At 36.6% G+C, this 13,834-nt stretch overlaps 1 pseudogene; it reads left to right on the top strand.

Moving 5' to 3' along the window:
* Positions 1-7,236: 7,236 nt before the first annotated feature.
* Positions 7,237-10,392, top strand: LOC103751662 (annotated as a pseudogene).
* Positions 10,393-13,834: the final 3,442 nt, after the last annotated feature.

The raw sequence follows: 13,834 nt of genomic DNA, 5'->3' as shown, positions 1-13,834 counted from the left end.
AATCCTAAGGCTTGTTCAACATGGCAGTGATGGCTGAAAAACTAGAATGGCTTCACCCTCCATTCATTCTATTTTGTCCTGAAGGTGACACTTGTGACTACAAACTAGCCTTTTGCCATGCTGTTTAGAATGCTGCTGCCACACATTCCCATCAGCTACACCTTCTTCCTACATTTCAGTGTTTTCATCAAGGTATGATCATTAAAATATGTTTCTGAAAAAGTAAATCATTTGGGCGTTGTTGGCCTTCACTTTCCAGTGGCATAAATTAGAATCTGCTTGGGCTTGTTATTAGAGTTGGGTAGTCTTAAATGAACAAAGAGGTGAGTACCTTTAAATATGATTGTATACACTGACCAAGATATTCAGTCCTGAAGAAAAATTGCATATCCGCACCAAGAATTAATCATGTCATAATGTGTTCACTAGTTCACATAAATTTCATCTATTAACAAATTATGATATCAAGTTAAATTTGTGAAAGTTCCAAATTGTATGGGTAAATATCCAGTAATTAATGCAAATTAATTTTTAAATAAATCACTGAATTCATTTTAATACAAAATAATTTAAAAACAGATGCATATTTGCTCAATATGCACATATTTGCTACATATATTTAACATGCTTTATATCTTTAAACCTGTATGATGCTCAGTTAGTATGTTGCAAGCACGAGAAGACCCTGGATACCCAATAACATAGCACAGCTGGATGGGATTAGAAGTTCCTACATTTATACTGACTATCCTGGTATATAAATTAATGGATCTGGTGGCTTATAGCAAAGCTGTATTCAATATTCTGTCAGAAATGGTACTGAAAACTTCATACCCAATGGCTCATAATTTCTTCAGTGTTGACATAGACATAGTGAGTTATTACCTAGCAATTGCAATGTATGTACAAACATATAATTAGCTAAATAACTAAGTAGCCAAATGTTATCCATTAGAAAAATTCATCTTCTTAAAGCCTCTGAACGCATCTACAGACTACTTAACAATCTCTTATATTTCCAATTGTTAGTATTAATTAAATTTGGACTGTCATGTGAATATCAGTTAGGTTGGTAACTAATGACATTAATTTACCTTTCTTTTCTTCAGATTTGTACATCTTATCATTAGACTACGTAGTTAAAGTGGTTCTTTCAGTTTTTCAAACACTGAGCATTTTGGCATTAGGTCCTTAGACAGTTTTAAATTAGATTCCTTTAACGTGCTGTTGAAGCTGTGCTAACAGGCTTAATTTTTGTATGTTCTAGTTAATTTCCTACGTGGCACAGGTTAGAATACTACCCTTTTGTTCCATCAGAGGCAGAAGGAAAGACAATATACATCATGGCGGAACTAATATCTTTTCCAGAATTGCAGCCTGAAGCTTTGGTTTTATTGACAATTGGATATTAGCATTGCTTTTCACATAGGTACAGAATATTTGGTTGGCTTAATTTCCTCAATAACTCAATAAACATTTACAGAAGCTCTCAAAAGCCTAGCACTGTTTAAGTTATTGGCATTATAAATAACTATTTTATTTGTCATATTTCAGAGGAAACACTGGAAAAGTGATTTTCATATGGTGTACCTCTTTTTAGTGGCTCATTATTACATTAGCACAAAATCAGTCCTCAGAAGACTGGAAAGAAAGCATCCAATTGCTCTCCTGTCTTTGACAAGCCTTATAAAGTTTTCACTCAACCATGTATATTTTAAAAAGAAAATGGAAATAAAGACTGGTTTGTTTATCCATACTGCCCAGACCTCGGATTGTTACATGTGCATTTGGGGAAGGGAATCCTTCAGAATCAGTGAAGTGTTGGATGAGAAGGGAAAGAGTGACAGCTTGCAAGCTGACATTTTGTAGATGAACCTTGGAGTGTGAGGACACATGATTTATACAGGTGCCCTGCCTTTTCCGCAAGAGGATTTTTTTATTATTTTTTAAATTTAATTTTGTGTTTGGGGGGAGTTGCATGCTACAGTGCTATCATAGGACAATTTACAAGCTGCATTTTCTTCTTCCACCATTTGGATCCTGGAATCAAACTCAGGTCCTCAGGCTTGGTGGCAAACTATGATACCCTCATCAGCTGGCTGATGATTCTTAACACCAAAGGATTAGATTATAATAGTTTCTTGTATTCTGCAGTAACACTAGAAAGTGTTCTTTAAACTACGAACGTATATGTAGATATATATAAGTAATACATGTATAGATGCACATATTGATGCATGAATATATTCATTCAAAATAACAGAAATTCTCCCTTTAAAAATTCACACCACTTATTAAAGGATAACTTAATTAACTACACATTTGCACACATGTTATCTAAACATATATATATATATAATGTTCATATATATGTGTGTGCAGTGTCATCTTTCGTGATCCAGGGAAGCCCTGCTGGTCCCAGCATTCAAGCATGATCCAACCTCTTATTTCTAATGACATGCATTTTCATGTGAACTACCTTCTACATCCTTTGTTCCTAGATTATTTTTAATATTTAGTCCAATATAAATGTTATGTGCATAGTTATTATAATGCTCAATAAATAATAAGAAAATAAGTCTGTACATGTTCAGTACATGTGCAATTTTTTCATTTATATTTTATCCCGGTTTGGTTGAATCTATGGATGCAGAACCCATACATTAGGAGGGCAACTTTTGGGACCATGAAAGTAGAAGCACTGACTCTTATCAAAGTTGGGTCTGCCTCCTTTTCTTTCCTTTGTTTTCTTTTTCTTTTCTTTCATTTTTTTTTCCCCACAGGGTCTCCCTGGAGCCTCAGCTGGCCCGGAACTCTCTATAAAGACCAGGATATCCTAGATCTCATGGAGATCTAACAATCTCTTCCTCCAGAATTCTGGGATTAAAGGTGTTCACCACCAAGACAAGTGGGGCTTCCTATTTAAAATATAACTGACATCATCTTGGGGCTGGAGAGATAGTTCAGCGGTTAAGAACACTGACTGTTCTTGAGGAAGACCAGGGTTTTAATCCCAGCACCCACATGGCAGGTAACAACTGTCCTTAACTCCAGTTCCAGGGATCTGACAGCTTCTTCTGACTTCCATGGGCATTGCACAACACGGGTGCATTTATCTACATGCAGGCAATACATGCATACACGTAAAATAAAAATGATAAAATATAAAAAACTGACATTATCTTAATTTAGTATGCTCAGTTAGTCTTTATATGCTCTGTGCAGCAGTCTGACTTGGTGCTGTCTTACATAATCTCCTGAAATTATGTTACCTACATCCAAAATTGTCACCTGTGGAAGATATATATTAGGACACAAGATCATTCTTAATTTTTATTGCCTGTTAATGTTCAAATATATTATGAGTATTGTTTTTATTATTTTTGTGTGTATAACTATATTGCCTACATTTGTGTAAGTGCACCTGTGTCCTGCAGTGTCCATGGAGTTTAGAAGAGGGTGTCAGATTTCCCTGGAACTAGACTTACAAAAGGTTGTTAGCTGCCATATGGGTGCCAAGAATCGAGCTCAGGTCCTGCAATGGCCATGGAGTTTAGAAGAGGGTGTCAGATTCCCCTGGAACTAGACGTACAAAAGGTTGTTAGTTGTCATGTGGGTGCCTAGGTCCTCTGAAAGAGCAATCAGTGCTCTTAACTTCTAAGACATTTCCCCAGCTCCTCAAATACGTTTAAAAAAATAGTATCTCTACTAGTTATTCACACAATGCTAGCTAAGTCTACTTATACCTACTACTATGTAAATAGATGTCAGGCCATATGCAAGGCATCAGGCTTTCCTTCCACAGTCTTTCTTTTCAGTTCACAGCTGGCCTGCCTGTTTCTTACGCTGGGAAGTGTACTGTGATTGTTAGTATTAACTGGCAACCTGAGAGAATACTGAATCATCCAGGACACAGGCGTCTAAGCATGGCTGTGGTGGATTATATTGATTTGGTTAATACAGGTGGGAAGAGTTGACCCCTGTGGGTGGAGCCATTCCCTTGCTGGGTTCCTGAGCTTTGAATACAGTGCTAGGGACTCAGTAGCAGCATGCATTTACTGTATCTGTTCCTAATGGTGGATGTGATGTGGACAGCTGCTTTACACTCTTGTGGTTTTTACTTCCCTGCCATGATAAACTATACCCTTGAAATGTAAGCCTGACTATATCCTTTCTCCTTTGACTTGCTTTTGTTAGTATATGTTATCCAGAACAAGATAAGAGACTAAAACTTACACCATCCACCATAGCTCATTGAGTTTTATGCCCTTAGGTGAAGTGTGATTTGGTTTGGGGTACTAATAGTTTTTATAGCTCTTTTGTGTTTAGGGTTTGGAAAAAAAAAAAGCATTGAAAGCTTGGTCTACCCTGATCATGTCCATCTGGGGTACATAGTGGCATTCCCTAGTCTTCAACAGTAAATATACCTCCTGAGTACTGAAGTCTCTATGAATCTATAATCATTTTCCTTTATCTTAGGATGTATCTCATTTCTACACCATTCTTGCAGAGAATTTACGAATGTTTCTTAAGTGATAAGGTGGAAAAAGTATACAGTAATTTTAAAAATTCGTTATTTAGTTACAATATTTTTTAAAGATAAATACTATAAAAGTATGGATGCTGTTTCAAATTTGTCAATAAATGACTGCTCTTGGTAGGGCTGGGGGTCTAAATATGATTAAGATGGAGTGTATGAATAAGACAAAATTTCAATATTTTAGAAAGACTGTTCTTACAGAAATGGGTAGACTTCTAGATAAATGTTTTCATAGTATTTTATCTTCTTCAGCCAAGTTAATTATTTTTATTTGTGTAAAGTATAAGGAAAATATTCTATCAGGTATTTATGAGTAATTGGAGTCTACCAGTAAAGGAAGACATTTTTTTTTCTCCTTGTGGCTACTTCAGCAGAAATCAAAAGAGAGTTTCCACTAGGGCTAATTGACATCAATTCTAGGATCCCATTAATGCAATTTCCATTACGCATCATATTGTTAAGCCTTGCATTATGCCAACCATTCATTATCATGGGAAACCTTGCACTATTTTAGAAAATATATGATTCATTCAAATTACAGTGGTAGGCACTATCTGGAAGTTAATGTATAATCACATTTCCAACAGGATTAGCATAAAATGTTTAGTCTAGGTTATTCTTTGTGCTTACATATAAATTCAGGCTAACAGAATATTTTAATAAATGCCTTTAAATTGTGTTATGATTCAAAATAACAATTTTAAAAGGGTAATTTATTTTCTGCTTCTGTCAAATAAATTCAAAGGCATATGAATTATCCTATCACTCTTCAAAAATTGTACCCTTGTATCGTTATTCCCTTAGGAGAGTTCTCCACTCTTGGGGCTGGAGAGATGGCTCAGTGGTTAAGAACACTGAATGTTCTTGCAGAAGACCTGGGTTCAAATCCCAACACCCACATGGCAGCTAACAACTGTCTGTAAGTTCCAGAGGATCCGACAGCCTCTTCTGTCTTCTGAGGGCACTGCACGGCATGGGTGCACTTACCTACATGCAGGCAATACATGCATATACATAAAATAAAAATAATCAAATACCAAAGAGAGTTCTCCACTCTAGATAAATGCTGTATATTTTATAAACTGAATTTACATTTCAAAAATGCCTATTTTCTAATCACCTTGCAAAAGCTACTTCCTATTCTAACATATCAGGATGAAGTGTGGAGGACAGGAATGACTAGGTCAAGCGAGTTTAAAATAGTGGGATCAGTCATTTCAGAAGACAAGATAAATATTTGAGTAGCTTTAAATTTCTCAAAAAGATTTAGATAGCTATCATATTTTATTTAATGACAATTTTCATAACCATTTGAAATTCCTTTCAAATTAAATATATATGTATGTATGTATATGCATTACATGTAGATATATTTTATTTGTTATAGCCTCCCAGTGAAACAATTACTTTGGTAGATTTAACGGCCTTCCTTCTAGCTGATAGAGCTGTGTGATGGTTGCCACTCTACTATTAAAGTATTCTAATTAAATCAGTCACTCTGGTCCCATCTGTTATGTGCTGATCTCAAGCTGAGAAGCTGTTGGAATCTCTCCAGGGCAGTCAATGTACTGAGTTTCTTTCATGGCTCATTGGCTGTCACATGCAGGAGGACCTTGTTCTTGGTTTAAAATTATAACTAAAGCTGTGGGCATACAATATACCCCAGTGAATGTAATGGAGATTAATTCAGCTCTGTTTTCAAACTCTCGAGTGTTTGTGGAGTACAAACACTGGCAGACCATGTCATTGGTTAGCAATGTGCTGTCTATTACACTGTAGGATGGACATCTGAAGACACTCAAAGTCTGAGCATGCAGATAAGGATCTCAGGGGGCAGGTCTATAGGAACATCCAAGCAAAGTAAACTTTAGATTAGGATCCCACAGCTCAGTTCCATAGAGAGATTTGACAGCATAGAAGATATCTCTTCCCCAAGGATCATGGGACCTGCTCTCACCATTTTCTAGCCACTTCACAGTTTTTTAACAATTTTAATTTCTTAGAAATTAGCAGTGGTTTGGCAGTAGGGTAAGCCATAGAACTTCATGCATATAATTGTCTTGTTAGAAGATGATGGTAACGATAGTCTTGACATGTTAATTAGGAGAGTTTGGCTGAAAAAGATAGCAATCTATTTCTTTAATTGATAGGTGAGAAAGCAGTATTTTTCAGTTCTCTTTGATTCATGAAATGCCAGATGTCTTTCACAAGAGAAAAAGTCTTATTTTTATTACCATGCTTCAGTAATTAGGTGGGTTAGCCTATCTGGCATTGCTTTTCATGAAAAGCACATGTACACAGTATCAGTTGTGAGAATGCTTTGTTATTAAGTATTAGCTGGCTCTTCAGTTCGTAACATAGGCCCTTTTGGGCATTACGCAGGTCATAATACCAGGTATTATTTACATAGCCAGCCATATAACTCACACAGTGTATGTACATAAAAGACTCAGATCAGCAGAAGGTCTAGGATAGAAGAAACAATACAAGCATGGTGTGTGTTCCTGACTCTTTGACCCTTATGGATTTTGGGAAAATGCAAATTTGGGGAAGTGACTCTCAGAGATTCCTTTTTTTTTTTTTGCACATCGTCTCTTGGAGAGCAATGTGTCCCTATGGTCCTAGATGCCTAGTGTTGTATAAAGGCAAGAAACAAGCCTCACGTACACATAAAGGTTTTCATACTAAATGTTCCGATGCTAATAGATCATCTGGAAGGACTGATGAGCATTAATGACACTGGCAGCCAGCAAAAGTAAGAGAACACAGACTTTGCTGAAATTTTCTCTAATGTGAAAATTCTTGCTGAATTATGACATTTCTACAATATATAAAGAAAAAAACTGAACATGTCAAAAACTATCTAAGCCCAGCATTGTAATAAATTGTTGCTTATGAGTTCACAGAAGAAGCTCTGCCTTCTGTGGGATTCAAACACAAACAAGGCAGGGATCAATTGTGATGGTAGATAATTAAGGTTTCCTACATGGTCATGAATATTATCTAGAAGATACTGTTAGTTAGGCAAGTAGATGATGATACCCTTGTCTTTCTAGACATCCTGAAATGACTTCTGAGGACTGTAACATTAAAGAACTCGTTTCCTTTGGATGTTGAAGTTCTTCTAAATCAGATTTACAGGAGTGGAGAAGTAAGTTATGTACTGAGCAAGAACTTCAGCGTATCTTTTGTTTTTTTTTTCGAACTGGAGAACCCTACATAATATTCATTATTAAGACTTGGAAGTGATGGGGCTGGAGAGATTGCTCAGTGGTTTAAGAGCACTGGCTGCTCTTTCAAAAGACCCTGGATTCAAATCTGAGGAACCACATGACAGCTAACAATCATCCATAACTCCAGTTCCAGGGGATCTGAGACTCTCTTTTGTCCTTCACAGGCATTGCATGATACCCAGTGCACTTACACACATGTGGGCAATACATTAATACACACAAAATATAAATAATAAAATATAGTAAAAAAAAGATTTGAAGGTGAGCAGATGCATCAAAATTATACCTGTTAGGTGATGGGGATTCCAGATTTTGCTGGTAATGACATTTTCCTATCATAGTCAATCCATTTTTATACAGAAACTTTTATCATTGGAGAGATGACCATTATCCATCCATAAATATTCACCATTTTGAATTCATAGGATTTTTTCACTTTATTGATCCTAAAATCAAATACTAGTTAAAATATTTTATTATATTTATTTTATGGACACTTACATTGATACCAACCTACTATTACTATTAGTGAAGATTGAAAGGTTCAATTAGAGAACTCTTGTAGGAAAAGCAGGCATAAACAGATAAAATGTATAACAATATATTAATGAAGGGCTTCTGCATTTCTGTTATAGAATACCAGAATCCTAGGCAGAAACTCTGTGAAAGTTCCATATTAGACATCTTTCATATTTGTTACTCTCTACTGAGCTTTTAATTGACCTGTATATTTTAAACACGTTTTGTTATATGCATGTATGCATTTTTAAATGATGAACAAACTAATAGAGAACTGGAGATGACTTTGCCTAGTCCTAGCTGCATGTCCTGTTGCCATGGAGAAAGCAAAAGAGTTGCATTTGCTAATAACACTGCTCCATGTTTAAAAGATATATACAATGCTACAGACAAGGCCTTAAAAATTAAGGAGAAAATATTTTTGCTTAATGTTCCTTATGAAGTCAAGACATGATTTTTATTTGCAGTGATTATTCATAATTGGAAGCACTTTCATCCAGAGAAAGATAGGACTGGAATGGTACTTCTGTAAACAAACAACCAAGAAACCACATTTTGAAAGCATAAAGAAACCATCTGCGTTTTATGAGCCCTAACAGAACATTGCTTTACCTTCCAACATAATGAGACATTGTAAGAATAATACACTGGAAATAATTCAAATTGTTATTAATTATTGACATTGCTATTATTATTTGCACCAAATTTTCAAGATCTGTACCTGGCATTGTACAAGAAATAAAAAAGCCAGGCATGCTGGTGCACATCTTTAATCCCAGGACTTGGGAGGCAGAGACAGGCAGATTTCTATGAGACTGGCGTCAGCCTGGTCTACACAGCAGGTTCCAGGTAGGCTGGGACTACAAGGTAAACTCTGTTCCAGAAAAATACAGAAGGCATGACTTTCATTAATATTACAAAAGTTTGAATAACTTCTGTATTTAGATGATCAATATTAATAGTGAAAGAACATCTAATTAGCAGATTCTGTGATTGGAAAAGTAAAACTAAAGGCAATGAAAAGTAATACCATGGTCTGGCGATAGAGATGAGGCATTCCACAGAATGAGGCTTGACTCAGTCAAGAGGAATGGGATAACATAAATTTATAAAAATAAAATCATAAGGTAAAGAATGACGGAGTTTGCCACATGAAACATGGAGTCCATAAAATTTATATCCACATTTGAGGCTCAAAAATAGTCATACCTTTAAAAAAAATGGCTTCTTCCTTAGGAAACACCAAACGGCAGATGACATAGGTTCAATGGGAGGGCCTGCGGGATCCGGAGGCCCAGGCTTGGGAGGCTGGGCAGAGGTGGACGATTTGGTAGCGGTCTCCTGGCCGCAGCTGGGGCTGTGGGGCTCCTGGAGGCAAAGCGGAAGACAATGAGTGGATTCCAGTCACCAAGCTATGTTGCCTGGTAAGGACATGAAGATCAAGTCCCTAAAAGAGATCTACCGTTTTTCCATGCCCATTAAGGAATCTGAATTTTTTTCCTGGGAGCACTTCTTAAGGATGAGGTTTTAAAGATCATGCCAATGCAGAAGCAAACTGCGGCCGGCCAGCGTCCAGGTGCAAGGCTTCTGTTGGCATTAGGGACTACAATGATCATGTCTGTCTGGGTGTTAAGTGCTCCAGGGAGATAGCCACTGCAATTCAAGGGGCCATCATATTGGCCAAGCTTTCCATTGTCCCTATGAGGAGAGGCTACTGGGGAGACAAGATTGGCAAGCCCCACACCATCCCAGGCAAGGTAACAGGCCACTGTGTCTCTGTACTGGTGCCCCTCAACCTTGCCCCCAGAGGCACTGGCATGGTGTCTGCTCCTGTGCCTATGAAGCTGCTGTTGATGGTTGGTATTGACAACTGCTACACATCAGTCATGAGCTGTGCTGTCACCCTGGGTGACTTCGCCAAGGCCATCTTGATGCCATTGCTAAGACCTACAGCTATCTGACTCCTGACCTCTGGAAAGAGACAGTATTCGCCAAGTCTCCCTATCAGGAATTCTCATGAAAATCTACACCAGAGTCTCTGTGCAGACAGCCGAGGCACCAAGTGGCTACTACTTAGAGATTTTGTATGAGAAAAAGTAAAGTGAATTAAGTCTGTTATAAAAAAATATGAGAAAAAATAAACTGAATTAAGTGTGTTATAAAAAAAGGACATGGGGCTAGAGAGATGGCTAAGTGATTAAGAACACTGGTTGTTTTTCCAGCACCCACATGGTGGCCAACAGCCATCTGTATGTTCAGCTCCAGAGGCTGGAATGCACTCTTCTGACCCCCTTGGGCTTTGAAGACATGGGTGCACTTCCATATATGCAGGCAATACACTCATACAAATTAAATAAATAAATAAATAGTTTTAAAATGGCAAAAGTACACTTAACTGCTCAGCCATGAATGATATACTTATTTCACATATCTTCTCCCCAAGGTTCAAGGGCCATCATGAAAGATGAGGGGAAAAGGTGGAAAGAGACAGAAGTCAGGGAGTACCCAAAGAAAACAGTGTCTTCTATACATCACAGGACCAATGCCTCACAAACTCATAGAGCTGTGTTTGCCTACACAAGACCTGCAGAAGAACAAACCAGTCAAAATTACAACATAGAAGAAGAAAGGGCACAAGAGTCCACACCTTTATGGATTAGGTCAAAAGTTACTTTCTCTTGGCTAGCTTATAGCTAGTTTCATTTTATATATGATATCCCAAAAACTGTTGTCCAATTATAATGCCACATGATTTTACCTATTGATGGCTTCCTGGGAAGTTATGCAAAAACATGACTATGGTCACTCATAAACAACTGTGGCAGTTATAATTCAAGATGGTTCTGGTGCCAACTCTCCCTTAGATCATGAGGTAGTATTGTATGGGCACCATAATGCACAGGCTAAAATTGAGATTTAATATAGTCTCATGAATGTAATTATGAAACTATGCACATTTAAGGAATGGACCAAAGGCTTTGAAAAATATTAAGAAGAATTATCTACAAGTGAAAGTTACAATTAAAAAGGTAAAAAGTTGTTGAATTTGACAGAAATCAAGAAAGTAAGACTCCAAAACTTCCAGACTTAATTCAAAAGAAATAAATATATGAAACTTGAAAGATTTACAACAAATATATGGAAAATAGAAGAATTATTTTTTTCTTATTTTAATCAATTTTTCTGTGTGGAAAGAATGTGGTAGAGATGGGGGTAGGTTGTATTGATCAAAGATATATTCTATGAGAATTTTTCAGCTAAATAACAGAAAATTTCAAATCTAGAAATCATGTAAAAGACAATTAAAAAGAAATCAATTCCTAAATTTTCCTGATAAAATGAAAGAACAGCAAGAAAAGAGAAAAGTCAATTAAAAGCATTCATGTGGGAAGACAGGTCACCCACAAGGTGAGAACAGTTTGACTAATAGCTGAGTAGTTTCAATCTGTTACAGGAGCCAGATGAAAGACAGTACAGTAATAATTTGATATCCTATGGGAAAACATCCATCAGCAAAATTCAAATTCAAATCAGTACTGAATTGGAAATTTTCTTATATCATCTCAAAATTATTATTACCATCATATTTTAATTAATGGAAATTTCAAAAGATGACTTTTAGGAAAAAGGAATGATTCCATAATGTAGATTTAAGGTACACACACCCATAGACAAACACACACAGACACACAAACACAAACACACAGGGGCCTCAAAAAATTAATCCAAACATATAAGTAAATATAAATAAACCAGTTCTGCATAACGTGATTTGGTGTCTAGATTGAGAAGTTGGAAGAAAACAGGCAAAATCTGGTGAGATAGAAGACAGGTAGCTCAGAGGTAAGGTCCTGATGGAATCAATGCAACCAAACAAGGTTTTGGTAAGCACCTAGCACTGCAAAATTAGAAAAAGGAGAGGATCAAGTTCCTTGGTTTATGGTCTGAGGATGAAGACTCCTTGGAGGCTGACTCTGCATTTAGAAAATTAAGTAAACATAAACTTCCAAGTGAGAGTACCTTGGCTGTCAGAATTCCATAAGGATGTTTATGTGTTCCAGAGATGCAGAGGTTAACAGACAGGAAACTTGCTCTCCACAGTGATGGAGAATAATAATGTTCTTTCCATCCCAGGGTCCCTGTGCTTTAGCACCTGGGCTCCCTTCACTCATTACCAGGCTTAGTTGTTCACTTGCTCCATCTCATTAAAGGTAAAAGAAGAGTGAATCTTCGTATCAGCGTGCTAGGTTTTCTGTTTGGATGTATTTATTTTAAAGAAATCAGGAGGGAAAAGAATATTACTCAGCTTAATTTCACCTTGCAAGGAAAGACTATGCCTTACATGTTAATGCTCCCAGTTTCCTAAACAAGCTCCCTTTGAACAGTAAAAGCATTTCTTTGTCAAATGGTCTGTGTCAAAAGTTTTTCCTCTCACCATCAAAGAGAAAGGAAAAGAATTGCTGACTTGCCTTTGATTTTTATTTTATAAGATGTCAAATTGTTATTCTGAAATCTTTTCAAAGAATGATTTTATTTTCCCATATATGTTCAAATATGAAACAGTTGTGTAATTATTTTATGGGAAGATGAGAAGAGCAAATTTTATTTATAATAAAACAGAACCAAGGAAAATGTAGTTGATCATCTCATTTACATATATTTTCATTCGCTTCTGTTGGCATTCATTCTTCTTGGTTTCGTTAGTATAGAGATTGTCAAAGAGCTATTTGTAATTGTTTAATTCCTTATATATTTTTATATCCTCCTATAGCAGAGATACTTGTACATCCATATTTGTTGCTGCTCCTTTCACAATAGCTAAGATATGGTAGCAACCTAGGTGTCCCTCAACTGAAGAGTTGATAATGAAAATGTGGTACATTTACACAATAGAGTTCTACTCAGTGGTAAAGAAAGATGAAATCATGAAATTTGCTGGTAAATGGACGAAACTAGAGTTGTTACACTAGCCAAAGTAACACGGACTCAGAAAAGCAAACAACATATGTCCTCCCTTGTTTGTGGATCCTACCACCAGATAGCCACATCAATGACTGGCACAGCATACGGCATTGGTGCTGTAGTGGAATTTTTATCTTGGGGGCAATCAATAGACTAGATTGGGCAGTCTAGTCCAATAACTAGACTAGAAATTCACTCAATAGGAGGAAACTCCTGTAGTACTGTAAACATAGTAAAATATACATGGCTAAAGAGGTCATAGATCTTAGAGAAAACCCCAAGAATGTCACATCTCTAGATTAACGCAATTTCTTACAATGTGCAAAAGATGTATCCTTATATTTACAGACAAATATGTTGGTCACCATTCAGCAAAGAAGCTTCTTTTGAACCAAATGGAGTCCATTAGAAAGTACCACAACTGGTCATACACAGACATTGTCTGTGCATTGCTTAAACCTAAGGGGCACATCTACAATGCAACCTCTACACCTAAGGTTCTTGGAACATAGAACAAGGAGTAAAGAGGACACTAATGACTATCTTAATTCTCATGAATCATGCTCCCTTATTCAACAGA

The sequence above is a fragment of the Nannospalax galili genome, unplaced genomic scaffold, assembly GCF_000622305.1.
Source record: "Nannospalax galili isolate Female #2095 unplaced genomic scaffold, S.galili_v1.0 scaffold287, whole genome shotgun sequence".
Classification (NCBI taxonomy): domain Eukaryota; kingdom Metazoa; phylum Chordata; class Mammalia; order Rodentia; family Spalacidae; genus Nannospalax; species Nannospalax galili.
This window is presented reverse-complemented; position numbering and strand designations above follow the sequence as displayed.